This window comes from Aquarana catesbeiana, linkage group LG07, assembly GCF_042186555.1.
Source record: "Aquarana catesbeiana isolate 2022-GZ linkage group LG07, ASM4218655v1, whole genome shotgun sequence".
Classification (NCBI taxonomy): domain Eukaryota; kingdom Metazoa; phylum Chordata; class Amphibia; order Anura; family Ranidae; genus Aquarana; species Aquarana catesbeiana.
The window spans coordinates 166,928,632-166,950,671 of NC_133330.1; the positions used below are offsets into that span (position 1 = coordinate 166,928,632).

General features: G+C 42.9%; 1 protein-coding gene across 2 annotated transcripts in view; it reads left to right on the top strand.

Moving 5' to 3' along the window:
* LRRC52 (leucine rich repeat containing 52) overlaps positions 1-22,040 on the top strand; it is a 191,825-nt gene that overhangs the window by 91,637 nt on the left and 78,148 nt on the right. The window contains exon 1 of one of the 2 annotated variants that reach the window (XR_012235303.1): positions 4,213-4,808. The exons of the other annotated variant lie outside the window; for it this stretch is intronic. The gene's annotated coding sequence lies outside the window, so the exon portion shown is untranslated. Of the gene's footprint in view, positions 1-4,212; positions 4,809-22,040 lie in introns of those variants that run through there. 2 annotated transcript variants of the gene reach the window in all.

Here is a 22,040-nt window from a genome sequence, read left to right on the forward strand (position 1 = left end):
GCGGGGTTCCCCTTAAAATCCATACCAGACCTGAAGGGTCTGGTATGGAATTTAGGGGGAACCCCACGTCATTTTTTTTTTTAAATTTTGGCCGGGGTTCCCCTTAATATCCATACCAGACCTGAAGGGCCTGGTATGGAATTTAGGGGGACCCCCACGTCATTTTTTTTTTTTAATTTTGGTTCGGGGTTCCCCTTTGGGGAATTCCCATGCCGTTTTTATCAATGAACTTCTATGTGTATTGTCAGCAATGCAATAGCCGCGGGTAGTTTTAAATGAGTTTTTTCCTTCAAAATGTCATTTTGCTGTCAGACTGTTCTAAACACAGGAAACATGCGCCCCTTTACAGGCACACTATAGACACCCCCCAGGTACGAAATTTAAAGGGATATTACACTTTTATTGATTGACTTTAAGCATTATTAAAATCACTGCTCCTGAAAAAACGGCCGTTTTTAAAACTTTTTTTTGCATTGATCCATGTCCCCTGGGGCAGGACCCAGGTCCCCAAACACTTTTTATGACAATAACTTGCATATTAGCCTTTAAAATTAGCACTTTTGATTTCTCCCATAGACTTTTAAAGGGTGTTCCGCGGCATTCGAATTTGCCGCGAACACCCCAAATTGTTCGCTGTTCGGTGAACTTGCGAACAGCCAATGTTCGAGTCGAACATGAGTTCGACTCAAACTCGAAGCTCATCCCTAGTTTTCTGCCAAGCATAGCATTTTGCTTTACTGGACTACTTATGACTTTCTTTCAACAGTGGCTTTCTTCTTGCCACTCTTCCATAAAGGCCAGATTTGTGGAGTGTACAACTAATTGGTTGTCCTGTGGATAGATTCTCCCACCTGAGCTGTGGATCTCTGCAACTCCTCTTGCATTACCATGGGCTTCTTGGCTATGTCTTTGTAGGTCTGCAGTTGTGCCATACGCTTTCTATTTTCGGATGATGGATTGAACATTGCTCCATGAGCTGTTGAAAGCTTGGGATATTTTTTTTAAACCCTAACCCTGCTTTAAACTTCTCCAGAGCTTTATCCCTGACCTCTCTGGTGTGTTCCTTGGCCTTCATGATGTTGTTTGTTCACTAAGGCTCTCTAACAAACATCTGAGGGCTTCACAGAACAGCTGTATTTCTAATAAGATTAAATTACACATAGGTGAACTCTATTTACTAAAAAAAGGCAATTGTTTCCACTAGATTTTAGTTAGGGGGTATCAAAGTAAAGGGGGCTGAATACAAATGCATGCCACACTTTTCACATATTTGTAAAAAAAAAAAAAAAATGAAACCATTTATCATTTTCCTTCCACTTCACAATTATGTGCCACTTTGTGTTGGTCTATCAAATAAAATCCAAATAAACTGGAAGAGACGTCACCACTTTTTAGAGCCGTGGTGACGTCACTTCTGGTCGCGGCTGAGATCGGAAGTCTGTCCTGTTTACACGCTGTTTGTTCGTTACTTCTACTGTAAGTTACTACTATTTTATTGTTAAAGTGTTGGTTAGATACTACACCATGGAGCCCTCCTCTTGCTTTTTTATGTCACTGAGCGCTGCCAGCCCGAGAACTTGACTGTTCATAAATGACCGGGGAATCGATCTGCCAGAAACCGATCAGTCAATGTGGATCGTCCAAGTTTGGCTTGTTTACTTGATATACAGTCAGGTCCATAAATATTGGGACAGCGACACAATTCTAATCTTTTTGGCTCTTTATACCACCACAATGGATTTGAAATGAAACAAACAAGATGTGCTTTAACTGCAGACTTTCAGCTTTAATTGGAGGGTATTTACATTCAAATCAGGTGAACGGTGTAGGAATTACAACAGTTTGTACATGTGCCTCCCACTTTTTAAGGGACCAAAAGTAATGGGACAATTGGCTGCTCAGCTGTTCCATGGCCAGGTGTGTGTTATTCCCTCATTATCCCATTTACAAGGAGCAGTTAAAAGGTCCAGAATTCATTTCAAGTGTGCTATTTACATTTGGAATCTGTTGCTGTCAACTCTCAATATGAGATCCAAAGAGCTGTCAATATCAGTGAAGCAAGCCATCACTAGGCTGAAAAAACAAAAAAAAAGAGAGAGAGATAGCAAAAACATTAGGTGTGGACAAATCAACTGTTTGGAACATCCTTACAAAAGAATGCACCAGTGAGCTCAGCAACACCAAAAGACCCGGAAGACCACGGAAAACAACTGTGGTGGATGACCAAAGAATTCTTTCCCGGTGAAGAAAACACCCTTCACAGTTGGCCAGATCAAAAACACTCTCCAGGAGGTAGGTGTATGTGTGTCAAAATCAACAATCAAGAGAAGACTTCACCGGAGTGAATACAGAGGGTTCGCCACAAGATGTAAACCATTGGTAAGCCTCAAAAACAGGAGGGCCAGATTAGAGTTTACCAAACAACATCTAAAAAATCCTTCACAGTTCTGGAACAACATCCTATGAATAGATGAGACCAAGATCAACTTGTACCAGAGTGATGGGAAGAGAAGAGTATGGAGAAGGAAAGGAACTGCTCATGATCCAAAGCATACCACCTCATCATTGAAGCATGGTGGTGGTAGTGTCATGGCATGGGCATGTATGGCTGCCAATGGAACTGGTTCTCTTGTATTTATTGATGATGTGACTGCTGACAAAAGCGGCAGGATGAATTCTGAAGTGTTTCGGGCAATATTATCTGCTCATATTCAGCAAAATGCTTCAGAACTCATTGGACAGTGCTTCACAGTGCAGATGGACAATGACCCGAAGCATACTGCGAAAGCAACCAAAGAGTTTTTTAAGGGAAAGAAGTGGAATGTTATGCAATGGCCAAGTCAATCACCTGACCTGAATCTGAGCATGCATTTCACTTGCTGAAGACAAAACTGAAGGGAAAATGCCCCAAGAACAAGCAGGAACTGACCTGGCAGAGCATCACCAGGGATGAAACCCAGTGTCTGGTGATGTCTATGCGTTCCAGACTTCAGGCTGTAATTGACTGCAAAGGATTTGCAACCAAGTATTAAAAAGTGAAAATTTGATGGATGATTGTTAATCTGTCCCATTACTTTTGGTCCCTTAAAAAGTGGGAGGCACATATACAATAAGTTGTAATTACTACACCGTTCACCTGATTTGGATGTAAATACCCTCAAATTAAAGCTGAAAGTCTGCAGTTAAAGCACATCTTGTTCATTTCATTTCAAATCCATTGTGGTGTTGTATAGAGCCAAAAAGATTAGAATTGTGTCGATATTTATGGACCTGCCTGTATGAGGTGAGAGGCTGGGAGAAACGGTATCACTCACATTGGATGGAGTACGCTAATTGGAGTGTGGCACATGCACTTTATATTGGATGCACATTGGGATTCAGCACTTTATTTGGATTTATTGCACTTCTTAAAAGACTGTTTTGTTACACATTGGACGTTGTTTTTACTTGCACAAGAATTTGCTTGCACTATTGAAAGTCCTGAATTGTTATTTGCACTTTATTTGGCCTATTTTGCACAATCACTGCATAATTGTTATTTGCACTTATATTGACTGTTTGCGAGATTGTATCAGTAGCTTGCACATTGTTTACCATAGCTGCTATTTTTGCACTATTTGCACAATTTTTGTACAGTCACTTTCAGTGGTTATTTGTTATCTAGAGCTATCTTTAGCTGCTTCAGTTTTAGTTTACCCTTGAGGTTTAGTAAGAGTCACATTTTCTTTTAATATTTATTTATGTGTGTGAACACCTATTTGGTTGGCAGCTACTGTATTTAGATTATTTAGATTTGATTTTATCTTGCTCTTGGTGGTTTGTGCATTAGTATTTATTACACAATGCTGATTTGTAGCTTTCCTAGGATTTTTAGGTCCTCATATGAGACACGGAGAGATTTTGGGTGGGAAAAAGCCACCAACCCTGACTATAGGTACTGTGGTCCAGAAAGGGTTAACCCACCTGCAAGAGAGGGCTGAAAAGAGCAGGAAGCAGTCAGTAGGCATACGTGAGGTGTTGTGTGAAGCAGAACATGCTTGTGAGAATGATCTGTGTTATATTTTTTACACTGTGGAACAGGCATATGCTAGCAGTGAACCAAATCTTTATTTTGTGTGCCAAGGGTGTGGACTTTTTTTTTTTTTTTTTTTTTTTTTATGCTTTTTAAGTCAAACTGTTTAATTTACCGTTTGAAAAATAAAAGACTGCTTTGCTTTTACCAATGTAGCACTGTGGACTACAATTGCAAAGTACGGCAATCCTCCGATGTCTTTATGCATTGCATGTCCCTTATTGCCCAGTGCTATTAAATGACATCATATTTGTGAGTCCAGTCAAGGGAACTATGGGATGGGTAGTTTACCAGACTGATAACTGTTCTGCCTGTCAATGCATCTGGACCACATATCCCAGAGATCTTTGCTACCATCAGAGGGATTGCTGGGAGGAGCTATAAAAGAAACCAGTGACACACCTGTCGCTCTCTTCCTCCTGGGCCTGACACAAGACGGATCTCTCCGTGTGGAGAGAGAGAGGTTATGGCCTACCACGTGGTATAACATTTTCCACCCGCGCCAGAAGGGTTTTAGCTCAGTCTGCACTCTTGTCACCGTATCACTGGGACGCATTGCATCAGACACATCCACTTTACGTACACTTTCCTGAAGTTAGCTACACGCAGTGTTTAAATGCCTTAACCTCACATTCTACAAGGAACCTAGTACATCTCACTATACTTAACTGGATTACAAATAACGAGCTCCGACATACCGGTGAAGAACATCAGATCTGCAACGAGAACATTAAAGGTACAGTTACACAAGGGCCCTTGTACTATCATTTCTAGGCCTGAGCTTTCACTGCTAGAGCCATTGTAGTTCCACCAGGTCACCTCTTTTAGTGAGCCAGTCTAGTCCATTTGGTTACATTCATCAACAGGGGGAAAGTATTACATTTTTAAAGGAAGTTTTTTAATGTTTTGCATATGTGTTATTACCTTGTTTTGACTTTCGGAGGAATTATTTTGCTGAGCTGGCGCTGTCGGCTAAAAGCTCAGCAGCTTTTTTCTCTCCTTGTTTTTGTGTACCTCCCTTTTCAGTTGATTCAAGTAAATACTATCAGAATCTAAATACACCGAGTTGTTTGATTCATTACTTTGCAGCGGTACTAGGATGTCTGAATCCAGAGTGTCAGGTGGGCTGGAATGTTCACCAGGTCATAGCAGTGGAGATGAGCAGGTAATTTCAAGTAGTCCCCTAGGGGGCAGAGCCACACCAACACATATGGCTGGTGTTCCAAACTCCAAAATCAAAACATATCCCCTAAATATGACAAATATTACAGGTATACAGTATAGTCCTAAGGAAGTGGTATAATACAATGACAGCTCTTGACCAAACATATTTATCATGCTGTTGGAGGGAATCTGGAGCAGAAGGTAGATTACACCACATCTTTAGCTCTGCCTGATATTTCTGGCACAATAAGGCATTTTATGTGTCACTCTGAAAAGAGGATTATCCAGTTTTTCATGCAGTTTTTCACGCAAGCTTCATTCATCTCTCTATTTCCAACAAAGTGTTGTGTTCCTTGGATAAATAGGGACATTTAGTATAATGCACATATAGTGATTTTGAGATGAGATTACTTGTGTCTTTTTAGTTAGGAGTGCTGCACTTTTTGTTTGTTATAGTTTCTTTGTGAATGGGTGTGTAAGGGTTGTGAAACACACAGTGAATGCTTTATTCCAAGATCTGCAGTTTAGCGAATTTACTGCTTTTTGCTTTTTTTTTTATATCCCAACCTGATTATGTGTGTCCTAAGCCAAACTTCTCCTAATCAAACAACACAGCAATAAACATTATTCAGTTATGTTCTTACAGAAGAAGAGTTGATTTCGCAGCTGCCTGGAAATCATCCTTTGTGGCTTCTATCTATAGGTCTATCGGCTGTCTTCCATTCTTTAAGTAATAAGTATTAAATGCATGAAGTATCTTACAGTGAACTTCAATATTTTTTGGAATATATACAAAAACCTTGGTTGTTATGGATGCATAGTGTTACATGTCTGGTTAGCACTGACACATAGTTGACAAGGATCTATCCTATACTTTAGGATTGCATGGTATCGCCATCAAATTCAACCTATTCAAGCAGCCTGAAAAAAAAAAATGCAGTGTGGTAGCCTCCGTGCAAAAATACAACACCATCTTATGCCCTGTACACACAATCGGACTTTCCGATAGAAAATGTGCTTATTGTCAGAAATTCCGACTGTGTGTAGGCTCCATCGGACTTTTTCCATCGAAATTTCCAACACACAAAATTTTCTGACAACAAAATTAGCGTAAATTCCGATCGTGTGTAGACAATTCCTACGCAAAAAGTGCCACGCATGCTCGGAATCAAGCAGAAGAGCCGCACTGGCTATAGAACTTCATTTTTCTTGGCTTGTTGTACATGTTGTATGTCACCGCGTTCTTGACGTTCGGAATTTCCAACCAATTTTGTGTGACCATGTGTATGCAAGACAAGTTTGAGCCAACAACAGTCGGAAAAAATCTGATGGATTTTGTTGTCAAAATGTGCAATCGTGTGTACAGGATGTTACACATTTCACAGATACTGACTCCCTCATATGTTAATTAGGAGTCAATTCAAGAGTCAAGAGTTAAAAGTGGCTAATAAAATGCGGTAAAATACTGCATGCAGTAACAATTGTGCAAGTGTTCAATTCATTAAGAATTTTGCATTAAATACCTAATGCGGTATTTGTTCGAATTAGCGGTAATTATCGCATTATTTGATGCGGTAATTTACCCCATTGAGCTGGTTGCTAAGGAGCAGGCCGGGAGCCGGCCACCGCATCCTTAACAATGAATGACTCATCAGCAGTCAGTGGGTTCCCCAATGACAGCTGAATATAAAAGAAAAAAAGCCAACATTTAAAAAATATGAAAAGAAACAGCATGCCCCCCCCCCCCAATGCATACCAGGCCTTTCGGCCCCTCAACCCCCACACTGTTTTTTGATAAATACTGCATGAGATACCGTGCAGCAAAACCCTGGCGGTAAATATTGCATGCTTTTTTACTCTCTGGACCGTTTGCGATATTTACCAGCAAATACCGCATAATCTTTTTTTTATTTTTTTTTATGAATTTGACTTTATTTACGGCATGCAATAAATTTTGTAAATGAGTCACGTGACTGCGTTATCGCATGCGGTAAACGTTAGTGAATTGACCCCTTAGTCTTACAACATTCTGAGCTTTCCTTGAATAAAAATAATCATTCATTAAAATTGGAAGATAATTGTAAATTAAACCCTCTGTGTCTATTAACAAAACGGGTTTATTTTTTTCATCCTTCATTTTTGAGAATTCCAGGCTTGCTGGCACTTTAAATATATTTTTGGGCCAGCTTGGACAAAACAGATTATTTGCTGCACCATCTTTTGTAGTCATCTTTTCATTTATATTTTCTATATGCACTGTAATCATATAGCTTTCAGATACCTCTATTTTATGTGAACTAATTAGTGTTTTCTAGCCTTTCTTTATAACTGACATCCTTACTAATTTAGTTGGCCCTCTCTGCATTTCTTCCAGTTTTAGAACATTGTTTTTGTGAACTAGTGAAATGCATATTAAAAAATAAACTGTGCTTCTACTTTATATGAGAGATCCATCCTACATCTATATCTCCCCCTCGTTATCTGTTTTTTCATAAATGATCTAATAGGACTAGATTTTTGTCATTGATATTTACCCAATTAACTCCTCTAACCCCCAAGGTTGTATGTTGTATACATAATATAAGCGCCCAAAAATGGAACGCTGTATGGCTTAGAAGCAAGTTTAGGAGCCATACTCCCAAAAATGAACCTTGGGATACATGACAGTAAAACCTTGGTTTGAGAGCGTTTTGCAAGACAAGCAAAGTTTTTTAATAAATTTTGACTTTATATACAAGCAATGTCTTGATATGCACATAGCTTCATGTCACAACTGAGTATAAAAGAGAAGAGAGGCGCCTCTAAGTGTAGAAATATGGTTACATTTAATGAAGGTACAACATTAAACTCACATGGTTGATGATTAAAACAGGCAGGCATCCGGAGTAAAGCTGTCCACAAGCAGTTAAAACCTTGCTTTCAGGGTAGTCTTCCCTGTCACGATTGCAGACTGACAATGGTGAGAGCCGACAGTGTGGAGGATGGTCTATGTGGACAGCTTTACCCCGGATGCCTGCATACTTAGATGTGCCTCTTTTAATCATCAACCATGTGAGTTTCTAACTGTTGCACCTTCATTTAATGTAACCTATTTGCTATACCTAGAGGTGTCTCTCTTCTGCTGGATTTTGCTTCTAATCTCCTTGTGGAGGCTTCCATTTGTGGATGGACATTTTATGGTTACACAACCTATCACATTGCTATAATCTTTTTATATGGACTATAGACTAAAGGACTTATGAATAAATGGATGTGGAAATTCACCTTGATATACAAGTGCTTTGGATTACAAGCATGTTTCTGGAACGAATTATGCTCACAATCCAAGGTTTTACTGTATTCGTAACCTTAGAACATTCAGACCATGATTTATTTATTACATCTGTTGCAGTTTTTCAGACATTTTTTTTCCATAAATCAACTGATGCCCCCTGCTTCCTGGCCCAGTCCATGTCTTATTTACATATTAGACTATGGACTAAAGCACGGACTAAAGACATTTTTTACATTTCTTCTATGAACCTGTTTATTTGGCATTAACTCATTCTCATTACTTACAGTGTTTGTTACCCTAAAAAAAAAACGGATCCTTTAAAGCATGTTATACAGCACAGTGCTTGTGCTGTGTAATTTGACCCCCTGTATCACTTGCAATACCTGGCTGATGCTGCCTGGTTCTGCCCACCCCCTTTAAACTGACCATGGTTTATTATGGCTGCTGAGCCCTGACACCATGGTCAGCTTACGTGCCTTTGTCATCCGCAGCTGATGCAAGAGCGGCAATAGCTTTCCACCTCAGCTCTTATGGATAGCCAATAGAATCAGTGCCTGACTAACTTGAAGGTTATGTCCAGGCCTAAATGACCATGATCATCATGAAGGGCAGTCAATACCTTTAGCTGGTGTTTCTCTGGGAGGAACAATTGACGAACACCCTCTGGATCTTCAGAAGGGGCTCTACGGTATATGACTCCATCCTCTGCATTCGTTCCCACTCTCTATGGACTACTTTTGCTCCCTCAATTGAACTATCTAACAGCATCTGATGGTCTCGAATGGATAGAGACTTCTTCAAAATCTTTCCCAATAGATCTTCCAGTTGGTCCCACCTCGTATCTTCTCTTGTCAGACAATTCTTGCCTGTGCACTTGTGTCAAATCACAATAATATCTGGGCACTCCAGAAGGACTGACTCCTACAGCTTCAGCTCCTACCGCTCCTTTGTGCTTATGCTCGACTTCTTGACATACAGCCAATACTCCTTCCAGAGGTAAATGAACCCAACTCTTCTGGCCAACATTTGTGGTATGGGGTCTTCGGGAAAGAGTATCAGCATCCCGATTTCCCACTCCTGGTCAGTACTTCAGACTGAACGGAAACTCAGACAGAGCGGCCAACCACTGATGTCCAGTGACATCCAGCTTGGCAGTGGTTAATAGGTAAGTCAAAGGGTTATTATCTGTCTTCACCACAAAAGTGGCCCCGTACAGATAGTCACGTAGCTTATCTACCACTGCCCACTTGAGGGCCAAGAACCCCAAATTGTGTACAGGATAGTTCTTCTCAGGGGGGGTGAGGCTGCGACACACATAAGCTACCAGACGGAGTCTTCCCTCCGACTCTTGAAATAGCACTCCCCCAAGGCCATCTCTGCTGGCATCCACGTGCAACTCATAAGGTTTGGATGGGTCAGTGTAGGCCAGCACTGGTGCTTCCACAAGACTCCCCTTCAGTTGTTCAAAAGCCTTTTTCACACTTCACTGTCCATTGTTCCTGGATGGATTCCCGTGGCCTCCTGGGCCCTCCCTTCTTGGTTTTCTGCAGATCCCCTTCTGTCTGTTTCTGTAAGAATTCATCCAACGGTCTAGCAATCTGTGAGAAGCTCTTCACGAATCTACTATAGCAGGAGCAGAACCCCAGAAACAACCTCAATTCAGTGACGGTGCTCGGCCGAGGCCAAAAAGTAATGGCCTCCAACTTCCGAGGGCCAGTAGCTATCCCATCTGCTGAAACTACGTGCCCAAGATACGTAACCAAGGTCTGGTAGAACTGGCATTTTTCTAGCGACAGCTTCAGTCCCTATGTGTGTAATCTTTGGAAAACTTTCTCCAACCGAGCTTCGTGCTCCTCCAACGTTCTCCCAAACACGATGAAATCATCAAGGTACACTAGCACTTCCACCAAGTACATATCTCCCACAGTGTTCTCCAGTCTCTGGAAAGTGGGAGGGGGGCAGCTAATCCTTGTGGCATTCGGTCAAATTCGAAAAGTCCTAGAGGTTTGATGAAGGCCGCTTTTTCTCAGTCATCTGGATGCATGGGTATCTGGTAGTATCTGCTCTTTAGATTCAGCACACTGAACCATTTGGCCCCCGATAGACATTGCAGGGCCTCTTCTATGCGGGGGGGGTTGTGTACTGGTCTGGGATAGTCCTTCGGTTCAGGGTTCGGTAGTCAATACACATTCAGTGGGAGCTATTCTTCTTTCTCACTACCACAACCGGGGATGCATAAGGGCTCCTGGATTCTTTAATGACCCCAGACTTCTTCAGCTCAGCCAGCTGTTCTCTTAGGTCCTCCTGGTCACACAAAGGGATTCGCCTGGCCCTTTTACGAAAAGGCTTGTCTTCAGCCAAATTCGATGTTGGGCACTCCTGACGCAGCACACATCAAAGTCATCTTTGGGGAACATCTTCTCCCATCAGGCTAATTGGGCTTTAATCTTCCCCTCCCATCCTGATGGTAGATTTGAGCAGTGGACAGTGGTCTCTCTTCCATCTCCTTTCTGAACTAGATCATTCCCTGTCACTGGGGTGGCAGCACTCACTTTCCCAATCACCATCCGAGGCCGCAGACTAATCAGGTGACCGGTGACGTTCCTCACACTGACAGGTAATAGCCCCCTGCTCCTCAGTCCCCTGCTCTCGTACCTCTCTTATCAATTCAGGGTAGGTATTCACCACGTTGGTACTCTTTTTAGTAATAGCTTTAATACAATCAGGTGGTTTGGCCTAGCTCCTTGCAGGACCCGGTCTAGACGAGCTTGGACAGCATCTTTGGGATCAATATCCCTCTTGAGGATGATTTGATGCAGCATTCTGTCTACTCTAGATATATATATATATATATATATATATATATATATATATATATATATATATATATATATATATATATATATATATATATATATATATATATATATACTCAGACAGGCTCTCCCCTCTCTGCTGGTGGGTGTGATTGAATTTGTACTTCAAGTCTGCGATAGTCTCCACTCTTTCAAATACAGCATACAGGGTGCCTATGTAGTCCATAGCAATACAAGTTTTCTTTCCCATCTTCAGATTATGGATCACATCAGCCGCCAGACCCTGGATACTCTCACTGAGCCGTTGTTGTTTCACAGCCTCTGGAACACTCCATTCTCCCATGGCCTGTAAAGCTTGACTCATCCAGGTTTCAAACTCATCTTCCCCTACAGGGGTTGGTAACTGCCCCAAAAATAACCTGAGTCTCTGATAGCTCTGGTTGGTATTTCCAGTGCCATTCTTCACCAAACTGTGAAATAGCCAGCTCATATCTGTATAAAAAGAGAGAGGAGGGATGTTGACTCCTTGGGATTTGGCTCCCCCCGATACTGGGCCCTTCTCTTGAGCCCTTGGTGGGGACTGCTGCTCAACAGACTCCCTGCGCACTTTGAGTTGGACTCCTTTGGCTAGATGTACCTCTTCCCTCTGGAGGCAGATAGGTATCTCTTCTTGCCACTCCAGTAGTACCCCAACTTGATCCAAGTCGTACTCAACTTCCGTGTCTACAATGTAAGCCCGGTGTTCTGGGGCCAGAGCTCTCACCCACCTCCTAATCTCTCTCTCAATGTGTTCACTTCCCGAGAGCTCTAGGACAAGTCTTTTCTACATTTGAGCTCTCTGATTTCTGCCCCAAGCAACCACAGCTTCCGAGGCGGCCTCCCATGCGGATTGTGGCTCTTGGCTAGGGCCTGCTACAGATAGCATCCCGGACAAGCCCCCAAATGTAGCACGGCCCCCTGCTTGGATTTACCTGCTCATCTGTATTGCCATGACCCTGTGAACCTTCCAACCGACCTGACATTCTGGGTTCAGACATCATTGCAATACCTTTAAGTAATAAGACAACACTCAATGCGTTAATAGAATATATACGTTTACTGGAATACTTCAGTTAAGGTGTGGTTGTACAAAGAGGTAATGGTTCAACTGAGTTTGGGATAACAGCACAAACTCAGCCGAATGACCACTTAAAAAATGTCAGTTGAGACAGAAGGCAACAACAGAATACTTATATACACCTATGTACAGTGGAATACCACTTGGACATAACCTGAAAGGATAAACAAGTTAAGCAGTAATACTGACAGTACCTCTAGAAAGAGAACCCCAGGCCGACCTTTTTAACCTCTGATCCAAATGAGAGATGCAGCTAAACATGGATGGTGTAAGAGCCCTTTAATTAGCAGTGACAGAATGTCCCTGTTGCAGATCTGATGGTCTTCATCGGCAGTCGGAGCTCATTAATTGTATCCAATAGGGTGTAGTAACAGAGTGGTAGTATATCTTGTGATGACTATAAAAGAATTATGTACAGTGTTCAAATAAAGGTGCAGTGAAGTGTTCCCAAGGTAAAGCTGTCTGTGCACAGTGTCCCAATGAAACAAAGGAAAGGTTTGCAAAGATAGGCAATGGCCCTCTCACCAACGACCAGGCCAATTCAACGCCTTCCAGATAGCGACTGCCAAATGAACGTTCTGGCTGCAGATCCGCTTGTGATGATCCCCCATTGCGGTGCACGAAGCATGGGTAGCTGCACTGTAGATACGGTGCTGATCAGAAGTCCGATAAACAGCAGGCAACGCTGGATCCCTTCTCAATCAGGTAGGAATGCTGTGGAGCCTGTGGTAGGCCACAACCTCTCTCTTCATGCATGGAGAGGACCTTTACACACGAGGCCCAGGAGGAAGAGAGCTTGAGGCGGGTGATCTCCCTGGTGGTAGCAAAGATCCCTGGGATATGTAGTTCGGATGCATAGTCACGCAGGGGAACAGCCGTCTGTTGGAACTACCAATCCCACAATCCCTTTGGTTGGGCTCACAAATATGATATCAGTCTGACGCTGGGCACTAGAGGGATAATATGATATAAGATAGGGCAGGGAATAGCTGTTCCTGTCAATTATAGTCCATATTGCTACATAAAAAAATGCCGTCTATACCTGATTTCAGTGCGCTGCTCAGTACCCACATGACCGTCCCCCTCTCTCTCCTCCTCTCCTCTTCCCGACTGATGTCAGCGGGGGGTTTTTCGGCCCCTCCTGCTCTGGCTGTCAGATCCAGAGAGAGGAGAGCCGGCCGGTCACGTAAGACGAGAATGGGGCACACAATTAGAAAACAAACAGGATTATATAAATATTTGACAGTGGCTTAACAACCACTTTAAGATAACAAAGTAATACATACAGTATCTCATCATGCCCTGGGTGGTGATGCCATAAGGGGCGGGCCTCCACTGACCCCGCCCCATGCCAATATAAGTAGTGGCACACCGCGCACCCAGCATTAGAGTGGGAGAGAGCGTTGAGTCAACATCGGAAGAAGAACAGAGCGGAGAATACAGCGGAGAAGACCCGGCAGAGGCAGACGACAGTGGACAGAGGGAGAAGAACCAGAGAGGGCTAGAAGACCTCAGAGGAGAGCGGAGAAGAACCGGCAGAGGACATCAGCGGAGGAGGCAGAAGATGTTGCCAGAAGAGGGAGAAGAGCCGGAGAGGAGAGAAGAAGTCGGAAAAGACCCTGGAGCTGCCTAATAAATTACTTTAAAAGCCTGTGTACTGTTTTATTTTTGACACTTTTTTTTTAGATGAATGGGTAGGGGTACAATGTACCCGATACTCATTCACATAGGGTGGGGGTCCAGGATCTGGGGGCCACCTTATTAAAGGGGGCTTCTAGATTCCAATAAGCTCCCCACCCGCAGACCCCGACAACCAATGGCCAGGGTTGTCAGGAAGAGGCCGTGTCGTCATCATCATGGGGACAAGGTGCTTTGGGGTGGGGGGGCACCGGGCCCCCCTGCCTCAAAGCACTCATCCCTCCATGTTGAGGGCATGTGGCCTGGTATGGTTCGGGGGGGCTCATTTGTCCCCAGCCCCTTTCCTGACCTGCCGGGCTGTGTGCTCGAATAAGGGTCTGGTATGGATTTTGGGGGGGACCCCCACGCAGTTTTTTCAGCATGGGGGGTTCCCCTTAAAATCCATACCAGACCGAAGGGCCTGGTATGCTCCTGGAGGGGGAACCCATGCCTTTTTTTTCTTTTTAAATTTGGCGTGGAGTTCCCCCTAAAGATTCATACAAGACAGTGCCTAGTATTGTTGGGGATCAAAGTTGGATCCCTGTTTATTGAAGTCGGACTTCAAGTCGCAGGGCAAAGTCGGATCCACAGTCGTACGACTGTCGTGTCGTACAGGTGTGAAAGGGGCCTAAGGGTGTACTCACTTTTGTTGCCAGCGGTTTGGACATTAATGGCTGTGTGTTGAGTTATTTTGAGGGGACAGCAAATTTACACTTTAATACAAGCTATACACTCACTACTTTACATTGTAGCAAAGTGTCATTTCTTCAGTGTAGTCACATGAAAAGATATAATAAAATATTTACAAAAAATGTGAGGGGTGTACTCACTTTTGTGACATACTGTATATTGCTTTCATGGAACAAACAAGGCTTTCTTTTCATGATATTGTCTTGCAAAAATATTTTTTATGCAATCCTTTGACAAAAAAAAAGTAACAAAACTGAAAAATACCACTTTTTCTTTGAGACCAGTTTTAGAAAAAATTGTGTTACTGTATCTAAAATGTATACAATTTATTCTATAGTTTATCCTAATTAAAATAACACTAAAATTATGATTCTGGTACAAAGCATTGCAAAGTTATTTGCAAATTAGATAAAATGTTTTTTCTTTCAATTTTGTGATTTTTTTTTTAAAACTACAAAATTAAAGAATAATAGGAACAGCAATCACAGGTCAATTGGCTTCAGTATAAATCACACAAATAGGAAACATAAGGGGAACACAAAGACACTGAATTTCAAAAGAGTCATCTTCCCTAAACTACGAACCTTGCTAGAAGATAAATTTGGATAAAATCTTAGAAACAAAGATCACGGAGGAGAGATGGGTTTGCTTTAAGAGCATATTAAATAAGGGCAATAGCCAATGCATCCCATTGGGAAATAAATTTAAAAGAGCGAACAAAAGTCCTGGATGGCTTAACTCCAATGTAAAAATGCATATGAAAGCAAATTCTTTACAAAGAATGCAACAAGATATGTAAGGGTGCAATTAGGGCGGCTAAGATGGAACATGAAAGACACATAGCACATAGATAAAAAAATCCCAAGAAATTCTTTAAGTATATAAACAGTAAAAAAGGGAGGACAGACCATATTGGCCCCATAAAGAATGAGGAAGGACATCTGGTTACAAAGGATGGGGAGATGGTGAAGGTATTGAATGTATTCTTCTCCTCAGTCTTCACAAGGGAATCGGGGGGGCTTTAGTAACCAGAACTGCAATGTTTGTCCTCATGATACATCACAGGAAGCACCCTCATGGCTAACAGAGGACAGAATTAGAAATAGACTTGGGAAACTTAACATTTAATAAATCCCTGGGACCAGATGGCTTGAACCCGAAGGTACTTGGGGAACTCAGTCAAGTAATTGCCAGACCATTGTTCCAAATTTTTACTAACAGTCTACTGACTGGAATGGTACCAGCTGGAGAAAAGCCAGTGTAGCACCAATATTTAAAAAAGGGCCAAAATACATCCCTGGGAATTACAGACCAGTTAGCCTAACATCAATAATATGTAAACTCTTGGAGGGGATGATAAGGGACTATATACAAGATTTTAGTAATAAGAACGGTATCATTAGCAGTAATCAGCATGGATTCATGAAGAATCATTCTTGCCAAACCAATCTATTAACCTTCTATGAAGAGGTGACCTGCCATCTAGATAAAGGAAGGCCTGTAGACGTGGTGTATCTGGATTTTGCAAAAGCATTTGACACAGTTCCCCATAAGGTCCGTTGGCATGGACCATAGGGTGAGTACATGGATTGAAACCTGGCTACAAGGGCGAGTTTAGAGAGTGGTGATAAATGGGGAGTACTCAGAATGGTCAGGGGTGGGTAGTGGGGTCCCCTTGGGTTCTGTGCTGGGGCCAATCCTGTTTAATTTAATCATAAACGACCTGGAGGATGGGATAAACAGTTCAATCTCTGTATTTGCGGACAACACTAAGCTAAGCAGGGCAATAACTTCTCTGCAGGATGTGGAAACCTTCCAACCTTCCAAGAAGATCTGAACAAATTAATGGGGTGGGCGACTACATGGCAAATGAGGTTTAATGTAGAAAAATGTAAAATAATGCATTTGGGTGGCAAAAATATGAATGCAATCTACTCACTGGGGGGTGAACCTCTGGGGGAATCTAGGATGGAAAAGGACCTGGTGGTCCTAGTAGATGATAGGCTCAGCAATGGCATGCAATGCCAAGCTGCTGCTAACAAAGCAAACCGAATATTGGCATGCATTAAAAAGGGAATTAACTCTGGGGATAAAGCAATAATTCTCCCGCCCTACAAGACTTTGGTCCGGCCTCACCTGGAGTATGCTGTCCAGTTCTGGGCACCAGTCCTCAGGAAGGATGTACTGGAAATAGAGCGAGTACAAAGAAGGGCAACAAAGTTAATAAAGGGTCTGGAGGATATTAGTTATGAGGAAAGGTTGCGAGCACTGAACTTATTCTCTCTGGAGAAGAGACACTTGAAAGGGGATATGATTTCAATATACAAATACCATACTGGTGACCCCACAATAGGGATAAAACTTTTCCGTGAAAGGGAGTTTAATAAGATAAGTGGCCACTCATTAAAATTAGAAGAAAAGAGGTTTAACCTTAAACTACGTAGAGGGTTCTTTACTGTAAGAGCAGAAAGTGTGTGGAATTCCCTTCCACAGGCGGTAGTTTCAGCAGGGAGGCATTGATAGTTTCAAAAAAACTATTAGATAAGCACCTGAATGACCACAACATACAGGGATTTACAATGTAATACTGACATATATTCACACACATAGGTTGGACTTGATGAATTTGTGTCTTTTTTCAACCTCACCTACTGTGTAACCATGAACAAAGTTTTATTATTAATGGTTAATAAATTAGAAAAAAACAACAAAAAAACTGCAGAAAATAAAAAATGAAGGGAGAAAGGGAAGAAAGAATTAACCTGGACTGATTAAAGCAGGACTTCAGTAATTTTTTAATCTTTCTATCTATTAAAACATTTTTTTTTCTGCCAGTAAATACCTTATACAGCCCACTTTCTGTCTCTTGTCTGGAAAAAAGCCTAGGCTTATGACATCATGCACATCTCTCGTAAGAGTTTGAAAGGAAGGGAGGGAGGGTGAGTCATTAGAGGGTCAATGAGAGCTGCAGAGCTGGAGCTGTGTGACTGTGTAAATCCAGGAAGTGAATCGGCAGCAGCTCCAGCTGCCCACAGTTAAAATGATTGCAGCCAGACTCAGTGGAGAGAGATTTCTGCAGCATATTTGGCAAGTACAGAATCACAGTATATATAAAATAATATGCAAAGTGCTTGGAGGGAAGCTTCAGAATGGTAAAGATGTTTTTTATTACAAATTATGTGAGCAGACTGCAGTTCCTCTTTAACCACTTAAGGACCGCCTCACGCCGATTTACGTCGGCAGAATGGCACGGGCAGGCAGAATCACGTACATATACGTGATCTGCCTCCCGCGGGTGGGGGGCCCGATCGGACACCCCCCCCGGTGCCCGAGGCAGTCCTCTTTTGTCCCCCGGCGATCGGAGGTGAGGGGGAGGCCATCCATTCGTGACCCCCCCCCTTGCGATCGGCACCGGCCAATCAGAACATTCCTTTGCTGCTGTATGCTAAACAGCAGCAAAGGAAATTATGTCATCTCTCCTCGGCTCGGTATTTTCCGTTCCGGCGCCGAGGAGAGAAGACATCAATGTGAGTGCACAAACACACGCACACTCAGTAGAACATGCCAGGCACACAAAACACCCCCGATCACCCCCCCCCCCCGTCACACTGACACCAAGCAGTTTTTTTTTCTGATTACTGTCAGTTTGTGACAGTTACTGTGGTAGGGCAGTTAGGGTTAGCCCCCTTTAGGTCTAGGGTACCCCCCTAACCCCCGCTAATAAAGTTTTAACCCCTTGATCACCCCCTGTTGCCAGTGTCGCTAAGCGATCATTTTTCTGATCGCTGTATTAGTGTCGCTGGTGACGCTAGTTAGGGACGTAAATATTTAGGTTTGCCGTCAGCGTTTTATAGCGACAGGGACCCCTATATACTACCTAATAAATGTTTTAACCCCTTTATTGCCCCCTAGTTAACCCTTTCACCACTGATCACCGTATAAGTGTTACAGGTGACGCTGGTTAGTTCGTTTATTTTTTATAGTGTCAGGGCACCCACCATTTATTACCGAATGAAGGCTTAGCCCCCTGATCGCCCGGCGGTGATATGCGTCGCCGCAGGCAGCGTCAGATTAGTGCCAGTACCGCTAACATCCACGCAGCATACGCCTCCCTTAGTGGTATAGTATCTGTACGGATCAATATCTGATCGGATCAGATCTACCTGCTAGCACCTGCGTTTTGCCCCTCCGCCCGGCCCAGCCCAGCCCACCCAAGTGCAGTATCGATCGATCACTGTCACTTACAAAACGCATAACTGCAGTGTTCGCAGAGTCAGGCCTGATCCCTGGGATCACTAACAGTTTTTTTGGTAGCATTTTGGTGAACTGGCAAGCACCAGCCCCAGGCAGCGTCAGGTTAGCGCCAGTACTGCTAACACCCACGCACGCCCCGTACACCTCCCTTAGTGGTATAGTATCTGAACGGATCAATATCTGATCTGATCAGATCTATACTAGTGTCCCCAGCAGTTTAGGGTTCCCAAAAACGCAGTGTTAGCGGGATCAGCCCAGATACCTGCTAGCACCTGCGTTTTGCCTCTCCGCCCGGCCCAGCCCAGCCCACCCAAGTGCAGTATCGATCGATCACTGTCACTTACAAAACGCATAACTGCAGCGTTCGCAGAGTCAGGCCTGATCCCTGCGATCGCTAACAGTTTTTTGGTAGCGTTTTGGTGAACTGCCATACACCAGCGGCTAGTACACCCCGGTCGTAGTCAAACCAGCACTGCAGTAACACTTGGTGACGTGGCGAGTCCCATAAGTGCAGTTCAAGCTGGTGAGGTGGCAAGCACAAGTAGTGTCCCGCTGCCACCAAGAAGAAGACAAACAGGCCCGTCGTGCCCATAGTGCCCTTCCTGCTGCATTCGCCAATCCTAATTGGGAACTCACCACTTCTGCAGCGCCCGTACTTCCCCCATTCACTTCCCCCATTCACAACCAAATGTAGTCGGCTGCATGAGAGGCATTTTCTTTATGTCCTCTCGAGTACCCCTACCCAACGAACCCCCCCAAAAAAGATGTCGTGTCTGCAGCAAGCGCGGATATAGGTGTGACACCCGCTATTATTGTCCCTCCTGTCCTGACAATCCTGGTCTTTGCATTGGTGAATGTTTTGAACGCTACCATTCACTAGTATTAGCGTAGGGTACAGCATTGCACAGACTAGGCACACTTTCACAGGGTCTCCCAAGATGCCATCGCATTTTGAGAGACCCGAACCTGGAACCGGTTACAGTTATAAAAGTTAGTTACAAAAAAAGTGTAAAAAAAAAAAATATATATATAAAATAAAAAAATAGTTGTCGTTTTATTGTTCTCTCTCTCTCTATTCTCTCTATTGTTCTTCTCTTTTTTACTGTACTCTATTCTGTAATGTTTTATTATTATTATGTTTTATCATGTTTGCTTTTCAGGTATGCAATTTTTTATACTTTACCGTTTACTGTGTTTTATTGTTAACCTTTTTTTGTCTTCAGGTACGCCATTCACGACTTTGAGTGGTTATACCAGAATGATGCCTGCAGGTTTAGGTATCATCTTGGTATCATTCTTTTCAGCCAGCGGTCGGCTTTCATGTAAAAGCAATCCTAGCGGCTAATTAGCCTCTAGACTGCTTTTACAAGCAGTGGGAGGGAATGCCCCCCCCCCCCCACCGTCTTCCGTGTTTTTCTCTGGCTCTCCTGTCTCAACAGGGAACCTGAGAATTCAGCCGGTGATTCAGCCAGCTGACCATTGTAATGGAAATGTGTACGTTCTGTATATAATTGTATTGTATTTTGTATGTATTGCACTCTGTCCTCACTGTGCACACAGCACTAATAATGTTTTCAGTAAATGTTTACATTCTTTTGAGTCCTGATTAGAATAAGCCTGCCTATGTAACGCCCCTTGTTACGATAAACCTACAATTGTAATATTAATGTGATACCTACGTAATCATGTGCATAAAAACCTTCAATTGCGTCATAATAAAGCAGAACAGTAATTTGGAAAGATGCTGAGCGTATCTTTTGTGTCTGTTTCCTACTGCAGTAGTTATTATTAATTTGGAACCACTAATCAATATGAGGATAGGAGTTGCCTATCATCAATTTAACCGAGTCAGCATGGCGAGCTTTGCCTTAGGAGGGGATTCCAGGTGACCCTGAGTATCCGAAACGAGGAGCTTGAGACGATCCGGGGATTTCTGATAATCAGCCGGCTGAGGTAAGCCTTTTGCTTACATTTGCGTTATCAGACTTCCTTGATCGGTAAGGCATTTTCGGGACAAAGGGTACCTATTTTACTACACTTAATCGAACTGTATTGATTGGTGGTTATATGTTATGTTGTCCCTGTCTATTGTCCATTGGAGTGTTATAGATAAGAAAGGGAAGAATAGTGCTGTTCACAGGTATATGTAGTAAATCTGCTAGATAAAGTAGTTTAGAGGCAAGAGGGTATAAGCACAAGTAGAGAAGAGAGAAGACTGGCCAGTCATTATGGGCATTGAATTAAGTAAGGGAATGAAGGGTAAGAGACCCTCAAAAATGCCCAGCGCAAGAGGAGCGCTACATATGAACCGAAGGTGCGGTTCCGCCTATACTGAGCCCCTAGATTAATGGTTAGAGTGGACAGGGATCCACAATGGGTAACTGGGTTACCAAAGGCCATAGGGACTAAGAATCATGCAGAGTAAACAGCTAGAGAAACAGCTATCTATGTGAGCAGAATGGATCAAGGGTGACATTAACACTAGACAGAAAGGGACATTTTCATGTTAAGGCACTACAACTATTAGAGTCAGAAACAGAGAAATGAGAGGTAAAACAGAATACTTTATATGTTGTCAGAGAGGGAAGATGGGATGAGCACTGTGGCTGCCCGTCTGATCATAGAAGCTAGATATAAAGGATATCTGAACAAAATAAGGAAAGCAGAATTTAGGCAGGGAAATATTAATGAGAGTTAAAAGAAAGTGAGAGAATGATATGCATGTGTTGTGTACAAATGGGAAAAATGTAAGCGATTTTAGAGAGATATTGGTGTATGTGTGAATGCTGGGAGCTTTAGTTCTATTGCTTGCGTGTGTCATGTATGCAGATGTGACCCCCTCCTTTGCGCTCTCATGAAAGAAATGTGGCTGGGATGAGAGGTTAGTGATAAGCTGGAAGGACATCATGCCAATTCCAGTTTTTTTAGACAAAACATTTATAACAAAATGTGCCTGGTTAACGGATCTAATGGTAA